At 36.0% G+C, this 24,655-nt stretch overlaps 1 protein-coding gene across 2 annotated transcripts in view; it reads left to right on the top strand.

Moving 5' to 3' along the window:
• Positions 1-1,241: 1,241 nt before the first annotated feature.
• The window catches only part of PPM1A (protein phosphatase, Mg2+/Mn2+ dependent 1A), a 45,677-nt gene continuing 22,263 nt past the window's right edge, over positions 1,242-24,655 (top strand). The window contains exon 1 of one of the 2 annotated variants that reach the window (XM_074365444.1): positions 1,242-1,650. The gene's annotated coding sequence lies outside the window, so the exon portion shown is untranslated. Of the gene's footprint in view, positions 1,651-2,345; positions 2,396-24,655 lie in introns of those variants that run through there. The other variant, XM_010962227.3, reaches the window with a different exon arrangement.

Below are 24,655 nucleotides of genomic sequence, written 5' to 3'. Positions count from 1 at the left end.
TTAGTATTTTCAGGAGTTCTTTTAAAGTACCTGCCTCCTATAATGAAATATTTAGTTTTTCTTTGTATATACCAGAGCATCTTTTTAAAATACGAATTTTTCTTTTAAACAACTGTTCCTGCAAATGTGCTGGTCAAATCCCTGAACAGGTTAAGCCTCTGACAAGAGAGGGGAAGGAACCCAAACCAATGGGAAACCATGCTGGTGATGTACTGCTTCCCAGTTCTGATTCATTGGCTGCCTAGGGTTTGTCATTCTATCCTCGGTGTCTGCAAACAACGTGGGTTGGGTTTTCCATAGCCTAGCTAGCTAAACTGGATTTCGGCTGCCCTCACGTGCAGTTTCAATTAGGTTTAGCAAATTTCTCTTAGTAAAAGCAGCTGTTACATTTTTAATTATTCTCCAGATTTTGAAAAAGCCTTCGTTCCTTTAACCTCATTGGAGGTCGTTAGAGGTCCCCTGTGACAGAATCACGTGACTGTCTAACAGGAGCAAATAAATACAATGCGGAATCCCTTGAGCTACAGACAGAAAACCTGCCGGAAACTCGGAGCATGTGCCTCATGCATATATCAGTTGCACTCGCGTGTGGGTGGGTGGTGGTAAGGTTGCATGTGTTGCTGCCCTTCGGGATGCGAGCTGCGTGGCTGGGGCACCTGCGTGGGCCTCCCGGGGTCACTGACGGTAGGATGGCTCCGGAGGCGTGGAGCCTTGGGAGAGAGGGTCTGGCAGCGGCCTGACAACAAACGTGCGTTTGATCCGCGGCAGCCAGGCCGCGACCAGGCCGCGACTGAGCCCGAGGCAAGTCGAAAGCAGGGGTTCGACCCTTGGGCCTCTATGAACCGCGTCTTTGCAGGCGTGGGATGTGTATTCGCAGACAGGTGGTAGCGGCAGGGCATAATGGCCCCGGTCCCGATCCGGGACTCGGATGCTCCCTTCGGCCTCGGTCTGGGGCCGGTACCGCGAGGCAGCTGCGGCGAGAGAAGCTGGGTAGGGCAGTGACGTCATCTGAGTCCTCCCCTCCCCCCGCCCGCTGGCCCGCGCCGCAGTTCCTGCCCAACGACATCCGGGTCTCTCCAGCTGCACCGCCGCGCCGTAGCTCTAGCTGCAACTGAGCCGACCAGGCGGGGCGAGGCGGGGCCAGCGGAGGCGTGGGGGAGGGGCAGCACGGCGCCGTCGTGAGCGCGCCTGCGCGGGGACGCGCTCGAGGCGGCGGCGGCGGCGGCGGCGGCGGCGGCGGCGGTTCTAGGGGCGGGAGCGCGCGCGGGAGAGAGGGAGCAGTGGTCTCCGCGCCAGCCTGGCCCGCAGCTTCGGGTGCTCGGGCGGCTGCAGCTCAGGAACCGGTGGTTGGGGAGGGGGGGTGGGGGGCGTCAGGCAGGTGGGGCGCGAAAGAGATGAATCTTCGGCTCTTCCTCCTCCTCCTCCGGGATCCGCTCTCCGCCTCCCGCTCCAACGCCCGGATGATCTGAGCTGCGAGAGCGCCGAGAGCCGGGGGCCCGGACGCAGCCCGGCTCCTCCCCTCCTCCGCCCCCTACCCGGCCAGTCCTGGCCGGCGGCCGCCGCGGTGACCCCCTTCCCGCCCCCTCCCGGGCCGCCGCCGCCGCCGCCGCCTCGGCTGATCAGGGACCTGTCCGTCCGCGGCTGCTCCGGGTAAGCGCAACGCTCGGGCCGAGGGCAGGCGGGCGGTGCGGGCCTGCGCGGCGGCGGCCAGGCCTGGGGCCTGTAAACAAGCCGGGCGTCTGCCCGGGCGCTCCCGGGAGGAGACGCGACAACTCCACCCCCTGGCCCGGCCTCCTCCCCGGAGCCGGGCGGCGGGCAGCGAGGGGTTAACTCTCCGCGAGGGCGGCGGCGGGGACGCGGGGGCGGGGTGTTTGTGGCGGCGGCGCGGGGAGGGGGCGCGACCCTCTAGCTTCGGCGGCGGGGCGGGGTGTTTGTGGCGGCCAAGCGGGCGAGGGCCGCGGGCCCGCCTGGCCCGAGAGCTGCCGGCGGAACTTTCCCCGAGCGGGGAGGGGGCAGCCGGCGTCCCCACCCACCGGGCCGCCTGGGCTCCAACCCCTGGAGGGAGGCCGGGAGAAAGAAGTGGGGAGGCTTCCTTTGGACCAGGCTTGGCCTCGAAACACCAAATCCTGGAGAATTTGTTTCAGGTTTTATAGGGGGCAGAGCTGAGAGCGAGGCTCCCTCAGAACTCAAGGCAGTGATGTTTCCGATTCATTCATTTTTAAGACATCGAACAAATCCATTGAAGTAAATCGTCCTGATTTTTTTTTCTCGTCTGTCTTTTTAATCGTGTAAATTGTGTGGGTAAAAGGACTTGATGCTGGAAGTTTGACTTGTGGTTCTGTTCTGCTTGTAGACTTTAAATATTTTCTTGAAAGCTGGCTGTGGAGAGTTTTAGGTATGTTTTGGAAATTTCATCACCTGAGATATTTCTTTCTCTTTTCTCAAGCACCAAATGGTACTTTCAGATTCATAAAGGTTATACTTGAGTTGTCCAAGCCAGGAAATCTATTCGTCGCCCCCACCCCAATCCTAAGTTTTCTGATAATTGGAGTAATGAGCCAAATACATTTTAAAAAGTGGTTGGGAGAGTGTGAGATGTAAAAATCTATGGGAGGTAGTTAATTTTCCCAGAGTAAGTGATTTTGACATTATTGAAGGAAATTCGAAATTTAAAAAATTGTTAAAACTTGCATATTGGGATTTTAAACACAGTCACTTTTTAGATGCAGAGCGCTCTGAAGTCAGAAGGCTTACTTATTTTAACAGTGCTCTGCTGAGCCTTGGGGGTCCAGAACTCTCAGGAGTCCATTAGGGTTTTCTCCCTAACTCTTCTTTAACTCGAACAACTTCAATTTTATATTTTTTCTCTTTTTACATATTGGGCCTTTTCCAGTTTGTGTTTCTGTAACTCCTTACAGATTAAGAAACTAGCTAAGGTGATAGTGACCCACCCCACTGCCTATTTTTTAAGTAGAGATGTTACCTTTATTGATTTAATGTTTCTTTTGCCAATAAGTAATTTGAAGCAGTGTTACTTACTTGATGTTGTAGTTCTGTTCTTACGTGTAACTGACATACATCTGTTTGAACATTCAATCATAAAGGAATGATTACTTTTAACGTGCAAGGTACAGCAATACCACATTATCAGAACTAATGAACTGCACGTGGAAGTTGCTTAAGACATTTTTGACTAGATAGTATTAAATACTTTTCACATCAGTGAAGTAATTATAGTATGGGAGATGTATATTTAAGGCTGGTAAAGTTTGGCTAGCTACCTCAGTATATTTGAGAAGTAAAATGACTGAATGCTAGAGTCATCAAAATTTCTTTTTACATGGCATGTGTGTATTTTAATATATAATATAAATATGGCTTATGTTTTAGTTTGATGAGCTGAAGTGATGCCCATAATCACAGTATAAATTGTTGAAGGGAACACTGCACTGGGAGACAATAATTGGTTAGTCATGGCTGTGCTCCAAAACATCAGCAGAGCCAAAGGGATAGGTTATTGTATCAAATGTACTGTCTAGTTGTTAAAATTTTTTTTTCTTTTCTTAACATTGTCTATTCAATATCGTTTGACTAAATGCCTCTTGGGTGCCAGGCACTTAGATGTTTCAGCATTCTGACACTGATTTTCTTTATGAGTTGTGTCTTATTTAAAAGAATTTTAAGTTGCTAATTGTTATTTAGGAAGGATATTCCTGTAGGTAGCCTTTATTGGCTTTTCTGTTGGAATTGGGAAGTCTAGAAAAACCGTTGGGAGATGGGTGGGTAAAGATTTCACAAGAGACAAAGTGGTTGAGACTACAGGCTTGAACAAGCACAAGACCCTTGGTAGTTTGATGTGAAGGGTATTTTAAGAACACATTGTGAAGGGTTTTCCTGTCAGTTCAAGCTGGATCTTGCTTATCATGACTTGTTAATAAACCTTCATTTGAAAATTTGTTCTTAAATACCTAATTATTGTCACATGGTAAATACTGCTAAGAAGTTTCTAAAAATCTACAGTCTTTGAATTTGTTCAGATTACACCTAGACTGTTTATGGTAATGGCCAATAGCATGCATAACTGATTTTGGTTTAACTGTGAATGTTTATTTAAAAATTTAAAACTAGGGATTAACAGATATATATTACTGTATATAAAACAAACAACAAGGATCTACTGTATAGCACAGGAAACTATTCAGTTTCTTGTAATAACATAATGGAAAAGAATCTAAAAAAATATGTATGTGTATTTATAGCTGAATCGCTTTGCTGTGCATGTGAACTAACATTGTGGATCAAATGCGCTTCATTAAAGAATAAAATTTTAAAAAATAAAGTGATTATTGACAGGAAAAAAATAATTTAAAACTAGACTGACATATGTCCATAGGGAACTTGTTATCCCTGAAGTGCCCATGCATGAGAGCTGAATTAATTTCTAAGATGTGAGTTTGTGATCTTGTAGAAATAAGTATAAGATGATATTTTGATGATCCTCTGAATGACTTATCTAACTCTTGCCTGGGCACCTGACTCTGAGTGATACTCTTGACTACTTTCCATCCTTAAATCAGAGGAAAGAGGCAGCTTATAAGAAAATGGTTGCTAGTAGAGTCCTATAAGAGTTAAACAGAAGATAAAACAGGGTGTGGCCCTGTGAAATACTTGGACCTTGGGGGAAGGGGAAGGTGTTATGAGGCAACTAGGTGAAAGTTTGTGCCTTCCTGTATGTACCCTGGCTAGTAACTTTATGCTAGATTATGTTCTGTCTTCCATCTCATTTAATGTTGGTGACAAAATTTTTTAAATTTAGTTGCTTTATTTGGTATTTCACTATTAGCCAGGAAATTCTCTGAATTTCAATCTGGGTTTATTAACCATCTTTATATGAAAGTAGCTTGGGTTAAATTATATCAAAGTCAAAAGGTTGAATACCTATATTCTTTCTGATGTCTGATGTGCTCCATATTACACGAGTTAACAATTTTATATTTTATCTGGGAATCTCCAGAATATATTCCTTGATGATTTTGACCTTTGTGTGTCCTAGCTACGCACTACCTAGATAATCTCTTTACCTAGCTTTTCTTTTGCTGAGGCAGGTAGGAGCTAGAGAAAGTAAACAATTAAGAGAGGTGAGCTTCTATATACCTTTATCTAAAATGTAATAGATGAGAAATTTTATAAGAAACTGAGAGAAAAGTACTGGATATTAATGTGTATTAGACTGTTGATACTGTGTTTATAAAATTAGAGATGTTTTAAACATACCTTGAGTAAATGTGATAAGGAAGGGAGCTTGAGTTTTTATAATTCTAAATATGTTTATTTGGACTCCATTGACTTAGTTTATGTAATATTCATATTTAGGAATGAAAGTCTTTAAATTTTTGTGGCTGATATGATTTGAATTCAAATCCAATGAGACCAAACTACTTATTGAAACAGAAGAAAGTGAATAATAAATGCCACAATTTATTGACCATTTATTTGTGTCAGATTTTAATTTTTTACCACAACCCTCTGTGTTACAGATGGAAAAACATGGGCTTGGAGAGTCTTAGTAAGATGCCAGAATCAGATCTATAGATACAAAATTATTCTCAAAACTTTCCTGAGTAGATTTTTCCCAATTAGATTAGCCTTGTTGTTCCTAGAGATCAATATTTGAAAAGCTGAATGTTAACACTTAAGATTCAGAGTCCTAGAATTAAAAGGGACCTTACAAATGTAGGTAGTTAGCCTTCCAATGCAAGAGCCCCTTCTGAACGTTCAGTAAAGATTTAAGAAGTAAAAATAATTTTCTTATTCCCAAAGTTTCAGAAGTCAACAGAGATAAAGTTTTATGTCTTTATCTATCATTGTCCAGATTGAGGTATGAAATCAGTATTAATTCTCAGATGGTTGATATTTGTAATGAAGAATTTAGGGAAATGTTTCTGAGTACATACAGTCAGTGGAGCCATATTGAAGGCTCCAGAGAGGGTTGTAAAACTTGTAGTGTGGTACTCTTGGGCAAGCTACTTGATTTTGCTAAGCCTCCGTTTTCTTTATCTGTCAAATGGAAAAGCCTCTCTCATTAGGTAATCTTGAAGGGTAAATGAAATAATCATGTAAAGCACTTGACATATTTTCTGCTGTGAAGACATACCAAATAAATGGTAGTGCTATTATGAGTATATGAAATCTTGTGATACTTAGGGGAGTAGAAACTTAGTGAGTATGAGAGGCTTGTCTTTGAGTATAGTTTTAGCAGTGAACCTGGAAGACAAACTGTAAGAGATTGAGTAGAGACTTTAGAAGAGGTTTTAAAGGTTGTATGTAGAACTCGTATATGAATAGACTAAAAGTTAAGAGGTAATGGAAAAGAAGGTTGAGTATGAGTGGACTGTATGAAGCTGGAGAGAAGTCATTAGGTTAATGATTAGGTGGGAGTCGATGGTTAAATAGAGGATAAAGAGTAAGTAATAAAGCAAAGGTGAATGTTCAGAGTAGAATGATAAGTGAGGAAGGACATTAGTTGGTGTTTTGAAGAGGAGTTGCAGTTCATGATTAGAAATGGGCAAGGAGATACTGCTACAGAAAAGATGTGAAAGAGTAAGAAAACTAAATTATTCTAATTAACGCCAAAAAAGGGGGGGGGGATCTTCATAAAAGGCATTAAGGCTTTGTGTGTGGATCCTGGGTTATTTAAAGTTGAACAGTTGTATGGGAACAGTTCAGGTCTTACTACCTCGTACCCAAACCACGTTTTAACACTCCGTGGTCTTTCCTGCTAGCATCTTGTACTGCATTTATCTCCTCCATTCTATAAACCATCCCCAAATTCTTCCTAAAATACTACTTTCCTCATATTATTTCTCTGTTCAATATAGAGTGACTCCCTTTTGCCTCTAGAATAAAATTTAGAATTCTTGGTTTGGCTTTGACACTTTCTGTGATTGGATCTCAGGACTGATCTATTTTAACCAAACTGATACACTTGCCATCTCTGCAGCACACCCTGTACTTTTCTCTCAGTGGATCTTTGCTCATGCTAATTGATAGCTCAGAATTCTTGTCATTCCTTCTCCAGACTTTGTTTTCTTCTTTAAGAAAAGCTCATTTCTATTATTTTCTCCTCCACAAGAACTTTCCTGATCACAGTGTTTCATTTCTCCTTTCTGTGTACTTCTACAGTAGTATCTATTGTACTATTTGTATGGCTTTAATCATGTACTTTACTGCTAAATATTTGTATTTTAATTATAATTGTGTGTTCAATTTATTTATAAAAATTCGGAAAAGTAAAATACAATAACTTTTTTTTTTTTTTAATACCCAAAGCCTGGCAGAGTGCCTGTGGGTAGTGGACATTCAGATATTTTGTATTAGGCAGAATCCTCCTGAGGGTAGCAGTGATTGCTGTCGGAGGTGGTGGAAGAAGTTAATAGCTTTCTGGTGGCAAATATTTCTGACTCTCTTCTAATATTACTTTGGCTGAATCTGGATTTTAATTGTGGAGATTATACAAATCCAAATGGTGGCAGAGTTGTTACGTTGATATAGAAAATTATGTTGACTGATTCTGAACCTAAGAATTTCATTTAACTTTCTATGTTTTGGCTTTGAGGGCTAACAGGTCATTCATAACTATCCTGCATCTCTTTCTAGAGTTATAATTGCAAATATTATTATGAACTAGGCATCCTTTTAAACAGAGAATTGTGGAATCATAGTTACTAGACAATGTATTAATTAAAAAGGAGATAACTATCAACTATTTTAATTTGAATCAAATGTATAATGTGTGAATAGTCTGTATTTATATAAACCTCTAAGCTAAGCTTTAAACTTTATCAAACTGTTAAACTATTTTCAGTTTTTAGAAAATAGTAAAATTTTCTTTATTGAATTTTTTAGATGAATGATCTTATATAGGCAATCCATGCCTGCTTAGATCCATTTGTTAGAATATGATAGTGATGAGACCAGAATTATGAATTTGATTCTTTGTGTTCCTGTTAAGTTTTTCTAGCCTTGATATTAGCTAGTAACAATGATAGCTAACATTGACCACTTACATGCCAGACATCATAGTACTATCTCATTAAATCTTTATATCTGTATGAGATAGGTACTATTAATACCTGTATTGTAACAGATAAGGAAGTTAAGGTAGAGGCTAAGTTTCATAGCTAGTAACAGAAGCCAAACACATGTCCTTGGACTTTTCAAAGTAATTATATATGTAGGTCATGGCAGTTTCAGTGCTACTGTTAAAAGAAGATCTGTTGATGATTGTAATAGTTTAGAAAATATTTGTATATGAAGGGTATGACTACAGGTCCATTGTACCCAGAGAGTGAATCTTGTGATTGAACTGGGAATCTGAGGTGGAAGTGTACACTGAATTTGAAAAGTACAGCATCATGTGTCATGTCTGCTCCCTTTAGTACTTTTCACCAAGAGGAACCATTAAATTGTTTTAATGTAAAAAGTATGTAAGTTACAGCTATAATACAACTAATACTACAAGCCATACATAGTTTTGTCTTATGGCTGATTTTATTCATGTTCACTACTATGCCTCCCACTGACATAAATGATTTCATCAGTCCTTCCTGCAAATGAAATTCTGAGTTTAAGAAGATAGTCTTAAACACAGGCTACTACGTAGGCTTACAATAGAGATTATACTATAAATGGAACATTTCAATATTAAGATATTTTAAAAGTAAATTCCTTGAAATTCCAGGTGTCATTCGTTTTAAATAGGTGCTCTACGTATGACTGTTTAATCTTTGTATTCTCTCTGCTCATGAGCACATGACAAAATTGAATATGAGCCAGAAATATAGCAGACGATGAGAAAGCATAGGTCACATATAATCCAGCTTAAATTTAGGATGGTGCTTTGTATTCATCTGTGATATGACTGTCTCAGGCAGGGATGTAGATAAACAGGTTTCTGTTTGTTTTGAGTCATGCTGTATGTAGTTTAGTTATTTAAAGAATATGTTATTCAAGAACTGTCGTACTGCTTCAGAGAATAAGAACGTAATTCATTGCCAACTTTGAATGTCCTGGCTTCTTAGCACTGCTGTTTTTCTTTAGTATGAGTGGTAGAAAATTGTGTCAGATTTGGTATTAAGACTGTAGGAGATGCAGCTTGCTTACTTACCTTTGTTACCACATTTAGAATTGAAAATATTAACAATAAGGGTAAGCAAAGGAGTGGCTGTATACTACTTTTTTGGTTTTGTTTTACAAAAAGAATTGCAGAACTTACCAGACTTTAGAAAACATTTTTGCAATATTCCATCATACACTTCAGACTATAAATAGGCAGTAAACAAAGTTTTCACTTTTTATAAAGTAGTAGTATATCATTCTTGCTGAAAGACTTTAAGGCTTTTTTTTGGATGTCAAGAGACTGATCTTAGAAGTGACTGCTTTCTTTTGTGGTCAATCCAGAGTTTAACCCTGAGTTCCTCCATATCTGTCATCTTAATTTTTTTCTGTCTGTATAAATGTTTCCTGATACTATAAGAAAATACTTTAACAAGTAGTCAACCATCTAGAATGATCTTGTACTGATTTGCTACAGTCATTGGAATCAGGAGCTCAAGTGCAAAGGGGATTGTTCATTTTATACAGTAAAATTCCCAGACTAAGTTCAAGATATTTTTGTCAAATACATTGAAAGTGGATTTCTTAGCTACTAGAAATTATTCCTTTGGGTATTTCCTGATACTTGGCTTCTGACATAGAAAAGACTTTTAAAAAAATTAACCCATTCATGAATGTTGAATAATGAGAAGATGAGTAAGTAGCCCAGGGGGAGAGAATGTATAGGCTCAAACTTCTGGTCAGAACTACATCTTTTCTGTTTTGTCCCCTTCAGCATGTCTCATGGCATTTTTTTCAGTGATGAGTGTGTAACTAATGATGAAGCTTTTAAAAGTCATTAATGAACAGTAATCTGAAAATCAAGTGTTTGGTAAACTGCAGATTTGTAGGGTTCAATATTTTCTTATTTGAAATTATTTATGATATTTCTGTAGAGATTTTTAAAATCAGAACTATGTATTCTATAGAATAACAAAATGGAAATGGTAGGATACAATTTGTTTGCAGGGTAGACAATTCCTAACTCTGTTGACAAGAGAGAAGTCGTAATAATGACATATATTAATCAAGTGTCACTGTGTATTAAGTACTTATGAACAAAAGAGACATGATTCCTTTCTTCATGGGTCTTAAAATCTAAACTGAGAGATAATTCGCAGGGCCTTATGTGCTATAAGGGAAATACAGGATTCTGTGAGCTCATGACTGATGGTAGATCTATTTCCTGAGACAGAGAACTGGGTAGAAGTGGTAGGGAGATGAGAAATTCATTTTGGGCCATGTGCTTTGAAATGTGGCTAATCAAGTATAAGAGGTATATCTCCAGCTATATATTATATATATATATAGAGAGAGAGAGAGAGAGAGAGTTTTCACTTTCAAAAAAACCTTTTTTCTCTTACTTTCTGTACGCACAAATCATCTCATATTACAATTTATGGACTTAGTGAATGATTCAGTTTTGAAGACTGTTAGATTGTATGGACAGAAGTCTATGTCTCAGAGGCATATAATTTTTGGTCCTTTTTTCCGGCAGGGATATTACTGATACATGTAAAATATTTAGAATCTTCACATATTTTGTGTGTGAATGAACCTTTTACCATCTTGAGTATTTAATGTTTCATTTTTCTGTTCTTTCAACTTAAATATACAGGGTTATAAGCAAACACTTATAAATGCTCTGTGTGAGGGATGGTGTTTGCTTTAAGGAAAAGAGAAAATGATGAATTGGCAGAGGAAGTCAGTTAATTGGTTTCTGGATCAGTCAGAGTCTGAATCCTCACGTATGCAAGGATTAAAAAACAGCAAGCTAGGAATTGAATCCACTGCTCAATCTCTAGACAAGCTATCAAAAATGAGAAATTTGAAATAGTTAACAGATGAGGCAAATTGAGATTATGACTACCAGAACATTCTTACAAAACTTTAAAAACTAAATAGCTCTATGCCATCCATATCTTTTGTTTTGCTTATACTATAACTTTAGGTCAGTATCTAATTTTTATAGTTACTAGAACCCTCCAGCTAAATTAAGCTTAGGTATTTTTCAGACAGTTGTGTACTTGTAAAGTTTACTTAAAAAAATTGTGCAGTACATACCTTTGTAGAAATTTAAGAAGACTACTTTATGGAGTATGTTTCAGATCACAGCATATGTCTAGAAGATGGCGATACATTAAAAAATCATGAAACATGAAGGAAACATCAGAAATGGCAAGCTCTGCCTCACTCACATTTAGTGAAATTGAAACTGCTGCTAAAATCTGTGTAAACTGACTGTAATTTGGGTGCTTGTAAATTTTTACCTAATTCAACAAAAACTAATTATTTTTGAATAATATTTGGTAGAAAAAAATGACCTATGTCATGGGCTTTATGGAAATAGTATTTAGCATAACAGAGCTTTATCTGACTTATTTCTGTTGGTTTGATTGGTCAGTTTTGGTTTGCTTTTTGAAATTTCATTTTTAAGTTTTTAATTGAGAGCATTTAAATTAGGATATTATTTAATTCAATAACAGTCTTGCATTAGAATTCATTTGGATGAAATTTGGTTTGTTGAAGGGAGGTTAAGTAAATATTTAATTTAAAAAATGAAGTAAATATTTAGTTGAAGCTGTAAGATAAAGAAATACTGAACAGTTGAGAAATTTTCAGGTAAGCTTTTTAATCTTTGAAACAATTTTAATATAGTATTTTTCATATTACTACGTATAATGTATAGTCTTCTCTTTAACCTTTTTATGTAAAATATAGATCCAGAAAGCCATGTAAAGCCATAGTAATCTTTTAAAACAGCCTTGTAATATGTAACGAACATAGCATAAAATTCATCCATATGAAGTTTACCGCTCAGTAGTGTTCAGTATGTTAACAGATTGGGCAACCGTACAACACTAATTTTAGGACATTTTCATCACACCCAAAAGAAACCTTTTACTCGTTAGCAGCCACTCCCCATTTTCTTCTCCCCCAGCCCTTGTCAACCACTCATCTGCTTTATATCTCTATAGATTTGCTTTTGGGATATTTCGTATAAATGAAATCCAGATGATTTTTTGATCAGTGATTTCTAGCCTTTATAAACATCTTATATATCTCATGAGATAGCTAACTATGAATAATTGTCTCCTTTTATAGCTTTAATAATGGCTCTTTCCTCCTCCTGTGACTGGGAAAAATTATTCAGTAATTAGAAACACTATCCAAATTTTAAACCACTAACCAGGCTATTGACTAGTATTATGACTTCAGGGAACATGTACTGTTAGTCCTCACCTCCAGTAGTGCTTTTCACTACGGGTTTCTCCGTAGCCCCTCAGCTTTCCTAACATGTTGCTGTTGTAGACATTTCTCTTCTACCTCTCAAACTCAGACTGGCATGAATTCACTAAAATATTTTCCTTTGCAGCTGGCTTGCCTGAACTCTGCCTTCTTACTCCCCCTAAACCCAAGAATGAGGAAGAATTAAAAGCAAGAAAGGGAAAACAGAAGAGATTGTTCAGGCTGGGGAAGGACAAGGTAGTAAAGAGCAAGAATAGAAATGGTATAAAATTTTCAAGGAGACTGAATTTGTGGGCAGAAGAATAAAGATTAGAGGCTGCTTGGAGGAGAGTAAGACTTTGAGGGAAGAAAGTAAAGATACAATGTCATGTGTTAAAAGAAGTGAAATTTAAAATTTTCAATTCTGAATTTTGAATTTTAGTCTTACGTCAGTGAAGCACAAATGATGATTCCATTTTCTCTTGAGGTTTAGTGCCCTGTTTTTTTCCCCACAACTTTGTGGGAAGTTTTAAGCTGAACCATAGTCATTTATTTCTTTTGGATTGTTAGAAGATGCTCAGGTTTGAACCAGTGCAGAGTGGGAAACTCGTATCACCTTGGTATTATTCTTTAGAGAAATCCCACAAAGAATTAGATGGCACTGTGCCCCTGGGGTTTCCAAATTGGAGAGGCAGAATCCTTTTTGGGGTACATCCACACTGGGCTGCTTCCAAGTTCTAGAATTAGTCAGAGAATGGCACTAATTGAGAAATTGCTGCTGCCCCAAAAAATCTTACTTCCTTTGATAGATCAGGGCCTTCTAATTGGATTAGAATTGTTAGTGAGATTTTAGGGACACTCAGTAAAAGTGCCCCCAAAGAGCTGGAATCCCACATACAGCTATAAAGTCAGTAAAGTCCTGTAATAAGCTAAACTGGAAATTTGGGAGGAGGTGAGTGCAGACTAATGGGAACTGTTAGTACCTATATTTAACCACTTGAATGATACGTTTAAAGTCCTACACTTGGCTCCTTATCAGAAATATGCCCACAATATTTTATGTATAAATTTTTTAAGGAACAGATGAGGAAGATAGGTTACTTTTCTTTAGAATCATCGAGATTTATTATTTAACAGATAAAATGTGCTGTCTGATTTAAATGAATGTTTTTGGTATTGGGAACCAAGTTTACACAATGTCTGTGTATACTTTGCTTTAATAACAAGTATTCCTTTATTTACAAAAGAACTCTTCTGTATAAATCTCCATAACTATTTTATAGATAATATTTGAGAAGGAGAAACTTAAGAGTACTTGTTAATTTAACTGACTAGTCTATAAGATTGAGCTTTATTAAAAGAATATTTAATCAGAGAAACCTGTGAAAATATTTTTAGTCTTGAGGAAAATTGGAGGAATGTTCTAGAGACCTTGGCCCTAGGACCTAATGGGACCCTATAAGAAACTTCTAACTCTAACTAAAGTAAGATGTGAAAACTTAAAGATTGCTATGATTTAAGTATATTTAGAAATTATGAGATCCCAGAGGAGCATTTGTTAAATGAGATTAAGCTCTACTGCTCTGTTGTGTAGAATAAGGCACCATTGTTTTGCTGGTGTCTTCTGATTCTCTCAGTGGAATAAATGTTCATAATAGAGTTCAGAGAACTCTACAACTCCTGTGCTTGCAGGAGTACTGCAGTGTCCAGGTCTTAAATTTCTTAGAGCCTACATCTGTGGACTGTTTATACTACTTACTATTGTTGGAGTATTTAATTTTCTTTTTCACCTTCCTCTTTCTCTCATCCTTTGGTTGTAGGTTTTTTGAAGTGAACTTTTTTTTTAAAATTTCTTCAGTTCAGTGAGCTAATTTACTGCATTTATTTCTAATCTGTTCTAAGTCGTCCTTTGAGTTCTTATATCAACAATTATTTTTTTTATTTCCACAAGTATCATTTAATTCTTTCCCAGTTTGCCTGGTAATTTTTAAATAGTTTCTTATTTTTCATTTTTGTGTGTTTTTTTTGAAAAATCTTCTTTAACATTTCATTATATGTACTTTATATCTTATATTTGCTAATTCCAATATCAGAAGTCATAAAGGAGTTATGTTTGTTATATGTTAACTCCTACTCATGGCAGCTTGTTTCCTTGTATATTTGGTGAATTTTTTTATGAGTTTGTATTTGATTAAACACCAAACATTCCTCCATCATGTGTGTAATTGCCTACATTTTATTTCTTTTTGTAGCATAAAAAAATTCATTTCCTTTTTTATAGTTAATACCTAATTTAATCAACCAGTATATTTTACCAGTTTCTGTGCTTACAGGTCCTTGCATCTCCTGGGTTTACCTTTCCTCTTCCTAAAGTATATCCTTTAGTAATCTTTTTTGCAACACAGTATGGCTTGTAAATATCCTTTTTTCCCCTGAAAATATATTTTACACATTACTCTTTTTTTGCAAGTAAAAAATTCTTAGTTAATAGATTTTTTCTCCCCCCTACCCCCATTAGCACCCTCAAGATATTATTTCATTGTGTTATGAAACTTGGCAACTTAGAACTCTGAGAAGTCTGGTCTCTTCCTAATTGTTATGCCTTTGTATGTAATTTTTTTCTCTGGTGGTTTTTAAAAAGATTCCTTTTCAGTATCCTGTCAGCACTATTTACTGTGTGACTTTAGGCAAGTTCTAAACAGAGGTAATGATAAAGTATCTATGTCACAAGGTTGTAGTGATTAGCTTGATATATGTAAAGCACTTAGAGCCCTGCATGTTTCAAGTGTGATATAAATGTTAGTGTTTGTTAGTTTGTTTTATGGTACTTGATGTTCTGAATACATACCCATGATTTGCCTAGGTGTGTCTATGTTGTGTTATCTGTAGGCATTCTTTGATATACATTGTTGATCTGAAGACTACTCTTTCTTCAGTTCTAGAAAATTCCTTAGCCTTTATATCTTTGAATATTGCTTTTCCAGTAATCTTTCTTAATCTCTGTGTAAGGTTCTAGGCAGCTCTTAGGTACATTTTCCAATTTACTAATTCACACCTTGACTTTGTTCAGCTAGTTTTTGTGGTCTTGGTTTTTATTTCTCATATTTTTTCTCATGTTCAGGTTCTCTCTCTCTCACTCATTCACAATTGCTCACTCATTGCCACCTATTCTGGTTTGATTTCTGGCTGTTTTTTTATCCTTTTCCCCCCTCGATGTCTGTGTTCTTTTGAGCTTTGGAGGGATCTTGAACATACACATTTTATTTTCTGATTATTACTCTTTCTTCTAGATTTAATTCCTACAGTTGTTGATTTTTGTTGGCTATCATAGTTTAGCTTTCCTTGTGTGTTTTGGAGTTTGGTTTAGCAGTCTTAAATGGAATGTTTTCCTTCCTTCCTTCCTTTCTCTATTTCTCTCTCCCTCTCTCCCTCCCTCCCTTTGTCTGTCTGTCTTTCTTTCTCTTTCTTTCTTTCCTTCTTTCTTTGTTTCTTTCTTTTCTTCCTTTCCTTCCATCCTTCCTCCCTTCCTTCTTCCCTTTCTTCTCTTTCTTTCCACCTTTCTTATCTATTGTTTTTGCATGCACCTACATCCTTACCCTAGAGTGCCCAGTCTGAAACCATGTCTTATATTTAGAGGCTTGGTTCCCTGCTTCTCTCTCCAAGAAACACAAACTAAAAGAAAGTCTATGCTTCTGAAGGAGCACATAACTTCATTTAAACTAAAGCCTGCAGCAATGGTTAGTAAGTAGCTTTTCCCTGCTGCTTTTATAGGCAAGAGAGCCTTTCCACCACAGACATTAGTTTCAGTTTTAAATTCCTGTTACTGTCCATACAGGACATGGACTTCTGTCCATCACTGTCACTTGAGGCCAGGAAACTCACAGTTTAAGCTTCATAAAGTACTTTGTATTTCAAGAGTTTATCTTTAGCATGTTGCTTGGTCGTCTTTATTTTCTGTCTTATAGTAATCTATTTTTAAAATATACTTGGTGGGGAGAGAATAGCTCAATGGTAGAGTGGGTGACTAGCATGTACAAGGTCCTTGGGTTCAATCCCCAGTACTGCCATTAAAAATACATAAAATAAACCTAATTACCTCCCGACCCCCCCCCCCCAATTAAATAAAATACATTTGGAACAGAGGAGAACTTCAAAGTGTGAATATACAAAACCATTTAAATGGAAGTCATCATTTAAAATTAATATGGATCGTACATAGCTTTCAGAAAGGTACCAGTTTGCTCTCCTACCTATAATTTTTTGCTTCTCTGCTAATAGTGGACATTGTAAATTTTTGATCTTTGATAAAGTAATATGTGAAAAATAAATATTTAAATGGCTAGTGAGATTGCTCATTGCTCCATATATTTATTGGCCACTTAACGTTCTTTTATGAATTTGTCTGTTAGTTTTCTCTGTCTCTTTTATGAGTTTGTCATGTTCTTTGTCCATTTCTTTTAAATTGTTCATTTTGTTGTCTTGTAAGAGACTTTTGTTATTTAAGGAATATTTTTACCATCTCTATCACAGATACTTTAAGATATTTGCTTTTCAGACTTAATGAGCTTTGTTTTATAGTGCAGAGGTTTTATTCCTCTGGAGTCACTTTTTTATTCCTTTGGAGTTGGTCTTTTCCTTTTTGCCATTGTGTCATACTTAGAAAGTCCATACTTAGAAAGTCCTCCCATAAGAAGATTACAGAAGTAGTTGCCTAGGTGTACTTGTATGGTTTTATTATTAGTATTTCAAACTTATTTTTAAATCTTTAATCACCTGGTATTTATTTTAAAATAAAAATGTGTGATAGAGATTCATCTTCTCTCAGTGGCAGGGAAGGAGTGGAATAATATTCCAGCTAACACCAATTATTGAATTTTTATTCCTGCAGCTCTCTTTCTGAAGTCTCAGTTCTATTCCACTGATCGTTTATTCCTGCACTCGTATTCCCTCTTAAGTGCCATAATTTAAAATTGTTACAGTATTAGGTATGGCAAATTCTCTTGTTTTTTAGAGTGTTTTGGCTATTCTCAAACATTTAATCTTTCACATGAATTTTGGAATCATTTCATCAGGGTCTGAGAACAAAAAGACCCATTTGTGATTATATTGAATTTATTATTAATAAAGGGATGAAAAATGTCTTTATAGTATTGAATCTTCCTATATCAGAAAAAGGAATGCCTTTTATTCTGAGGCTGTCTTCTTAAAGGTCCTGAATATTTCTTAGTAATTATTTAAATATACCTTCATTTACATTTTTCTTCATTTTCTAAATTAATTATTAATAGTTTTCTTGTATGATTTTCTGTAGTCATATAACCTTCTTAAACTTTGTTTTCTTCTAATAATGTTTCAGATTTTGAGTTTGCCGTCATAGTCATTATCTGCAAGTAGTTATTTGATCTCATAATTTATGCCTTTTTAAAAAAATCTTAACTGCATTGATCAATATTTCTAGACATTGCTAAATAATAGTGATATGAGTAATATCCCTTGTTCTTGTTTTTTCTTGGAAATTGTTCTAATCACTAGGCTTCCTTTTTGGTTTGAAATATGTATTATCATATCATGGAATGAATTTTATCAGTTCCCTTTTAGCCTATGTAGAAATGATCATATGCTTTTTCTCCTTTGAATCTTTAAAGAGGTGACATATTAATAGGTTGCTGAAAGTTGGCTTATATTTAAATTCCTAAAATGAACACTACTTGGTGATTTGTAAGTAACAATTCCGTAATATATGCTTATATTTTACTTAGTTTTTTGCTTCTGTGTTGATGACTGTGTTTGGACTACAGTTTTATTTTTTAGTGCCATCTTTGTCAAATTTTATATCAAGATTATGTATGTTAAGAGCGGGAAGTTTTTTCCCCTCTTCTCTTTAGGTAGTTTAGATAATTTGGGAGTTATATGTTCTTTTAAGGCTTGAAAGATCTTGGATGTGAAATTGTCTTGATGCATTTTATTTTTAATAACTTTATTGTAAAAGCAATTCAGACTTAGAAAATTTGAAAAAAATTTGAACTTCCATATTTACCAAATGACCAGCCGTTAACATGTTGCCACTTTTATTTTGTAAACTTTCTTTTTTTCCTTGTGGTTGAATACATGCATGTTCTCTTTACACACACAAATATAAATAAGCCAGTGCACAGCCACACATTACACTTTGTTGTCATATTTCTGGTCTTCTTTAACCGGGGATAGTTCTTAGCCATTTTGCTTTTTGTTTTTGTGAGTGCTGGAGGTTTTTTGAGGGATAGTTCTTTGATAGCTTTCTCATTTTGTACCAGAGCTCCTGGTCTTTATTCCAGCACTTCTTGAAAAAAAATTGGTAATTTTAATTTTCCTAGAACATTGTCAATTTCTTCCATATTTTTCAAGTTTATTGACGAAGAATTATACAGTGTATTTTTAAAAAAACAAGACAAAAAAACACATCTCTATCTGTGAGATACACATAGACTGGTTTCTAAGTTTGAATAATAATTTTTCTCAATTAGGTTAACTCATGGTTTACCTATTTTACTCATTTTTCTCTCATGTGACTTATCATATTTACCTTAATCTTTTGTAACATATTCCTTCAGCTTTCCTTAGGTTTTGTGTGTATGTACGTGATGGTTTTTTTTACTTCTTGAATATTTAGTATATTGACCTTCACTTTTTTGCTAGGAAAGTACAAATTTTCCTGAATAAGATTTGATCATATCTCAAAGAATTTGATGTGATTTTTCTCATTATTATTGTTTCTAATTATTCTCAATTGTAAAAACAAACTCAATGCTAAACTGACTAGAAGCATGCCTTTTAAAGCAATTTCCAGATGTTTGAAGTTTTCTTCTTTCTTTATTGTTACCTGTACCTACTGTTCATTGTATTAAATTCAGATAATACGGTATCATTTCTTTTTTTCTTTCTTTTATTTGGTTCCCAAGTTGAGGTGGGTGAGTGTCTTAGGAAACTATTAAAGCTTTTGTTTTCCAATATATAATCCAAAAATGCTTAAGTTTTCATTGTTTTAAGTGTTTTTGAACAGAATATATACTTTTGATTTCAACATATAGTATTTAATTATCTGGTATAAAAATATTTGGCACATAAAATTTATAAGTTAAATTATGATTTTAGAATACACTCTGTCAATTAAAAAAAGATACTCTTTATTGCTTTATTCCTTATGCTTTCCTGTGTCTGATATTAAAATTACAGCCCTTGATTTCTTTTTGGTTACATTTGCCTAGTATATTTTGCCTACCTCAAAGCCCTATATACTATGAGATCTCCATTATTCCGTTTTTTGTTTTGATTAATTTCTTGGGAGCATTAGTCTGTCTTTAAACAGATTTTTCAGGAATGGTACAATTTTTATATAATTTTCTAGTGCTGGTGTATCTGGTAATATCTATCTCTTACCTTCATAATAAATGCCAATTTTGCTGGGTCTGGAATGCTTGAAATATCCCGCTTTATCCTCAACATTTATAGGCATTATTTCATTATTGCCTATCATCTGACATTGCAGAAAAGTTTGAGGCCAGCCTGATTTGTTTTTATTTTTTGGCATGTTTTGTTTGTCTAAATTCTCCTATTCTTGAAATTCATTATCTTCACCAAATTATGCTTTGGTATTGGCCAGTTTCTACTAAAATTGTCTGGTCCGAGATGAAAGCTTTCAATCATCAATTCAGATTTTCCCTCAGTTTGGGATTAATTTCTTCTTACTTTGAAGTTTAATTTCTCTTCCATTATTTGATTTTTCTTTTACAGTGTATTATTAAACTGTTGAATCCACAGGGTTTGTATCTTTTCACCAGTCTACTCACTTTTATCTCTTTATCCTTATTACCTACATACTGGATGATTTTTCTCTTATTTTGGTTTTTACTCCTTGTAGATTGTTTTCTGTAGGTTCTTTGCTCCTCGTATTGCTTTTCATGTTATTTAAAATAATACAGTAATATTTTATCTCTTAAATTTTATCCTTTAGCTCTGTTAATACTTTCTATATTTTAGTTTGATTTTTCATACATATTTATTTTCTTACAGTTTTAGAGATCATAAGTCCAAAATCAGTTTTACTGGGCTGAAATGAAGGTGTCTGTAGGAATGTACTCAATTTGGAGGCTTTAGGGAAGAATGTATTCCTTGCCTTTTCCAGTTTCTAATGGCAGTCAGCATTCTTTGATTATAGCCACATCACTATAATTTTCAAGGCCAGCATCTTCAGATCTCTCCCTGCTCTGTCTTCACATCATCTTCTGTGTGTGTGTCAAATTCTCCTCTGCTTCTCTCTTATAAGGACACTTAAGATTGCACTTGGAGACCTCAGTTTAACCCAAAATAATGCCCCTCCCATCAGAAATTTCTTAATTGCATCTGCACAGGCTCTTCTTTTCCCAAGTAAGGTAACATTTACAGAATTAGGACCTGATATCTTTGGGAGCCATTATTTAGCCTTATGGGTCTCATTTTGTTTTTCTACTTTGGGATGAAGTTAGTGAAAAATGAAATTAGAGTAACTCCTCATGCGTTGTATGCTGTTGCAGTCACAGGTATTGTCCTCTTTACCAAATGATGCAAACTCAGATGCCATGGTGAAAAGTGGATAAAATGGTCTAGATACAGTCAATAAGTAGTAGTGGGGACCCTGGAGAATGCATGTTGTTTGGGGAGAAGAGCTAACAGTATATGAGGGTCAAATTCAGGTTACCAATTTGCAGTCTTAGTTGGTAGCTGTTTTTTTTGTTTTGTTTTGTTTTCCTTAAAAGTTGATTTTTCTGCAGTAAAATAATCTTATTTATCTCTTATAATCTTCATCTTGGTAGTGAGAATAAGTTTTGAAGTGGGAATTTATTAGCATGATTTTAGACTAAAGTATTAATTTACTAATGACATTTACCTAGGAATTCCTAGAACTGTAATCTTCTCACGTGATTTCTTATACATTTCTCAGAACAAGGTAATTGTTTTGAGAACAGTTAATCAGGGTTGCTTATTTATCAATGAGGTATGTTAGACACGAAGCTAAAGGACTTGTCCGAAGTCACATATTGGATAGATGGATGTAAAACTTTTAAGTTTAATCATATGAAAGCTTATTTATTTTTTTGATATTTCATATGTGCTTTGTTGTTGATGTGAGGATTCTAAAAATATGAAAGGAAAGGAGTGTCTCCCTAGTATTAAATTGGATAATTGGGCAACTTCAAGTTCTTTTACTTTATATGTTTGGGATTTTGTTTTTCTAGATCATTATTTTTAAGAATTAAAATGGGTTATTTTTCTATAATGTTATTAAAGAGTTAAACTAATGACAGTTCATAGAGATGGACTGAGTTTTAAAACAGTAGAAGTTTGCTTGTTTGGATTTTTTCTTGAATTTTCCATAAAGTATGAGTGTATGCTTCTAGTCCTTGTGTATCTTAAAATGTCTTATGCTTCTCTTTCCCCCTGTAGACATGAATAATAGTTTGGATGATTATATAATTCCTTACTCTTAGAACTCTGTTTATTCTCTGTTGCTTTTAGGATTCAGTTTTATAGTTGCAGTGGCTAATACTAATTTGATACTCTTTCATTTGAAGATTACTCAAGATTTTCCTAGAAGCTTGTATTACAGTATTTTTCTCTTTTCCTTGAATTTCTTCAATTGTGGGTAAATAGGGGTGGGTTTTAGCAATAAATCATGTTAGATATTCAGTGAACTTTATATGTTTGAAGATTTCAACTGAGGGAATAATTTATTTATTTTCTAATAGCTTCTCTGTTTTCTCCATCAGAAAGTCTTTATTTTTTTACGTTTATACTGGCTGCACTTTTTCTGTTACCAAATTTTTATTACTTGGATCTGCTCTTTCTTTTGAGAAAGAAACTGTTTATTGAAGGTCTACTATATGCTCTGTGGTAGGGGAATTGACTTAGGGTTATTAAGGAGACTCTCCTGGAGAGCTGATACTTAAGATCTGAAGAATGAGTATGAATTAACTAAAGTAAGAGATGAAGGAATAGCTTAAGTAGAGGAGTAGCATTTGTATTATTTTGAGGAAGGAAACATGACAAGTACTAGGTACTTCAGGAAAACCCTTAAGGTTGCAGTGGGGAATGTTGTTGGGGAGGATTAGGAAGTAAGATAAGTCTAGAGAAGGTTGATGGGGCCTGACCACGCAGGGCTTTCATGTGATCCATATTAATCAGTTCATTATCCACCCCACCCCACCGAACAGTGGGAAGCCATTGAATAACTTTTAGTACAGAAGTGATGTGGTGAGACTTGTATTTCTTAAATATATAGTCTTTTTTTCTAGTTTTATTGAGATGTAATTGACATACAGCACTGTGCAGCATAATGCTTTGACCTGCATACATTGTGAAATGATTACCACAGTAAGTTTAGTTGAACATTCATCATCTCATATAGATACAAAAAAAGAGGAAAATATTTTATTTTTGTTACGAGAACTCTTAGAATTTATTCTCTTAACAGCTTTCTTATATAACATACAGCAGTGTTGATGATATTAATCATGTTGTACATTACATCTCTAGTTGCTTTTAGGATTCAGTTTTACTGTTGCAGTGGCTAATACTAATTTGATACTCTTTCATTTGAAGATTACCCAAAATCTCTAGTACTTATTTATCTTATAACTGTAAGTTTATACCTTTTGACTACCTTCATCCTAATCCCTTTTCCCCCACTCCTGGTAACCACAAATCTGATCTCTTTTCCTATGAGTTTGGTTTTGGGTTTTGTTTTTCATGGGGTTTTTTTGAAGTATAACTGACCTACAACACTATGTTATTTACTGCTACACAGCATAGTGATTTGATATTTCTGTGTATTACAAAATGATCACCACTGGTATTTGTATTTTGAAACATTTACTTAGGCTGCAGTTTATAGAATGAATTGGAGGGAGGCCAGCATGCATGTGAAGAGACAAAATAGGAGGCTGGTATAGAATAATTCATTGAGAGATGATGTAGCTTGAAGACTATGGTATTAGAGAAAAAAAGTAGACAATTTGAGAATATTTAGGAAATACAATTCATGGAACTTGATAATGGACTGATGGGAGATGAAGCATAAAGAAGTTTCAAAGATATGTGCTTGATTTCTTTTCATTTCAATGGATGATGGTGTCATTCACTGGCAAAAGCGAAAGAGTACCTCAGGAGCCAGCACAGAGTGAGAAGAGGGCCTAGGTCCAAGTCTTGAATGTTAGTATTTAATGACTTGGAAGATGAGGATGGACCTGCAAAGGAGAAAAGGGTGGAAAAGCTAGGGGTTGGAGGAAAGCTAGGAGTGTGTAGCATCTTGAAAACCATTGGAAGAGTGTTTCAGGGGGTGTTGTGTTGAGTGCTGCTGTGAGCAGTCAATCCAGATGAAGGCTGAAATGTCCATTGGATTAAGCAGCTTGCAGGAGCTTGTTTTGGTAGAATGGCCAGACAACAGTTTGGAGCATCAGCAATTTTTTTAAGACCATGAACTGTAAAGGGAAGAGAGAGGCAAATAGGTAGCTAGAGGGGAATGAGTCACCTAAAGACTTATTTTTTTAATGGGTGACATTTGAGTGTCTTTAGAAGTTGTACTCCAATAGAATAAGGAGTAAAAGATGATAACAGTGTTGGGTTCGTGGGAAGACATGTTAAGTCATACAAGATTCCTTTGAAGCATGGGCTCTAATAGAGGGATTTATCTTAAGTCAAAGGACAGAAAGTACTCTATTATAACACAAAGGTATGAGGATGGGATGGGTACACATGTGGGTGGGTTTGTATGTTTGGGATCAACAAGATGAGGAAAGACCTTCTGAGTTACAAAATAATGCCTTGAAGTGATCTCATTTATTTATTTTTTGTTTGTTTAACTGTGGTAGCTGTTTGTTCATTGTCTCTATTTGAAAATTTTAGTTCAGTAGTTAGTTTCATTTTCATGAACCTACTTTCAGAGGGTTTTTGTTTTTGTTTTTGTGGTGAGGGTTGACAGCCTGTAATTGTTTTATTCATTAAGTGTCATATCATATGTTGATGAATAGTTTCTAGTTTGGAGCTAATGAATAGTGAGTCCATCTGCCCCACACTGTAACTTCTGATTCTTTAAGAATACATTCTTTTATTTTTCTTTGCTCATTATTATATTTTATTTAGTCTGAGTATTTGAGATTGGCATTGCCAGAAATTGCAGTTAGTTCACTGTTTTCTGTTAGTCCCAGAGAAAAAAATAAAAGTTTAGGTTTCTTTCTGTTCTTCCATTCTTTTTTCTTCTTTG

Source organism: Camelus bactrianus, chromosome 6, assembly GCF_048773025.1.
Source record: "Camelus bactrianus isolate YW-2024 breed Bactrian camel chromosome 6, ASM4877302v1, whole genome shotgun sequence".
Taxonomy (NCBI): domain Eukaryota; kingdom Metazoa; phylum Chordata; class Mammalia; order Artiodactyla; family Camelidae; genus Camelus; species Camelus bactrianus.
This window is presented reverse-complemented; position numbering and strand designations above follow the sequence as displayed.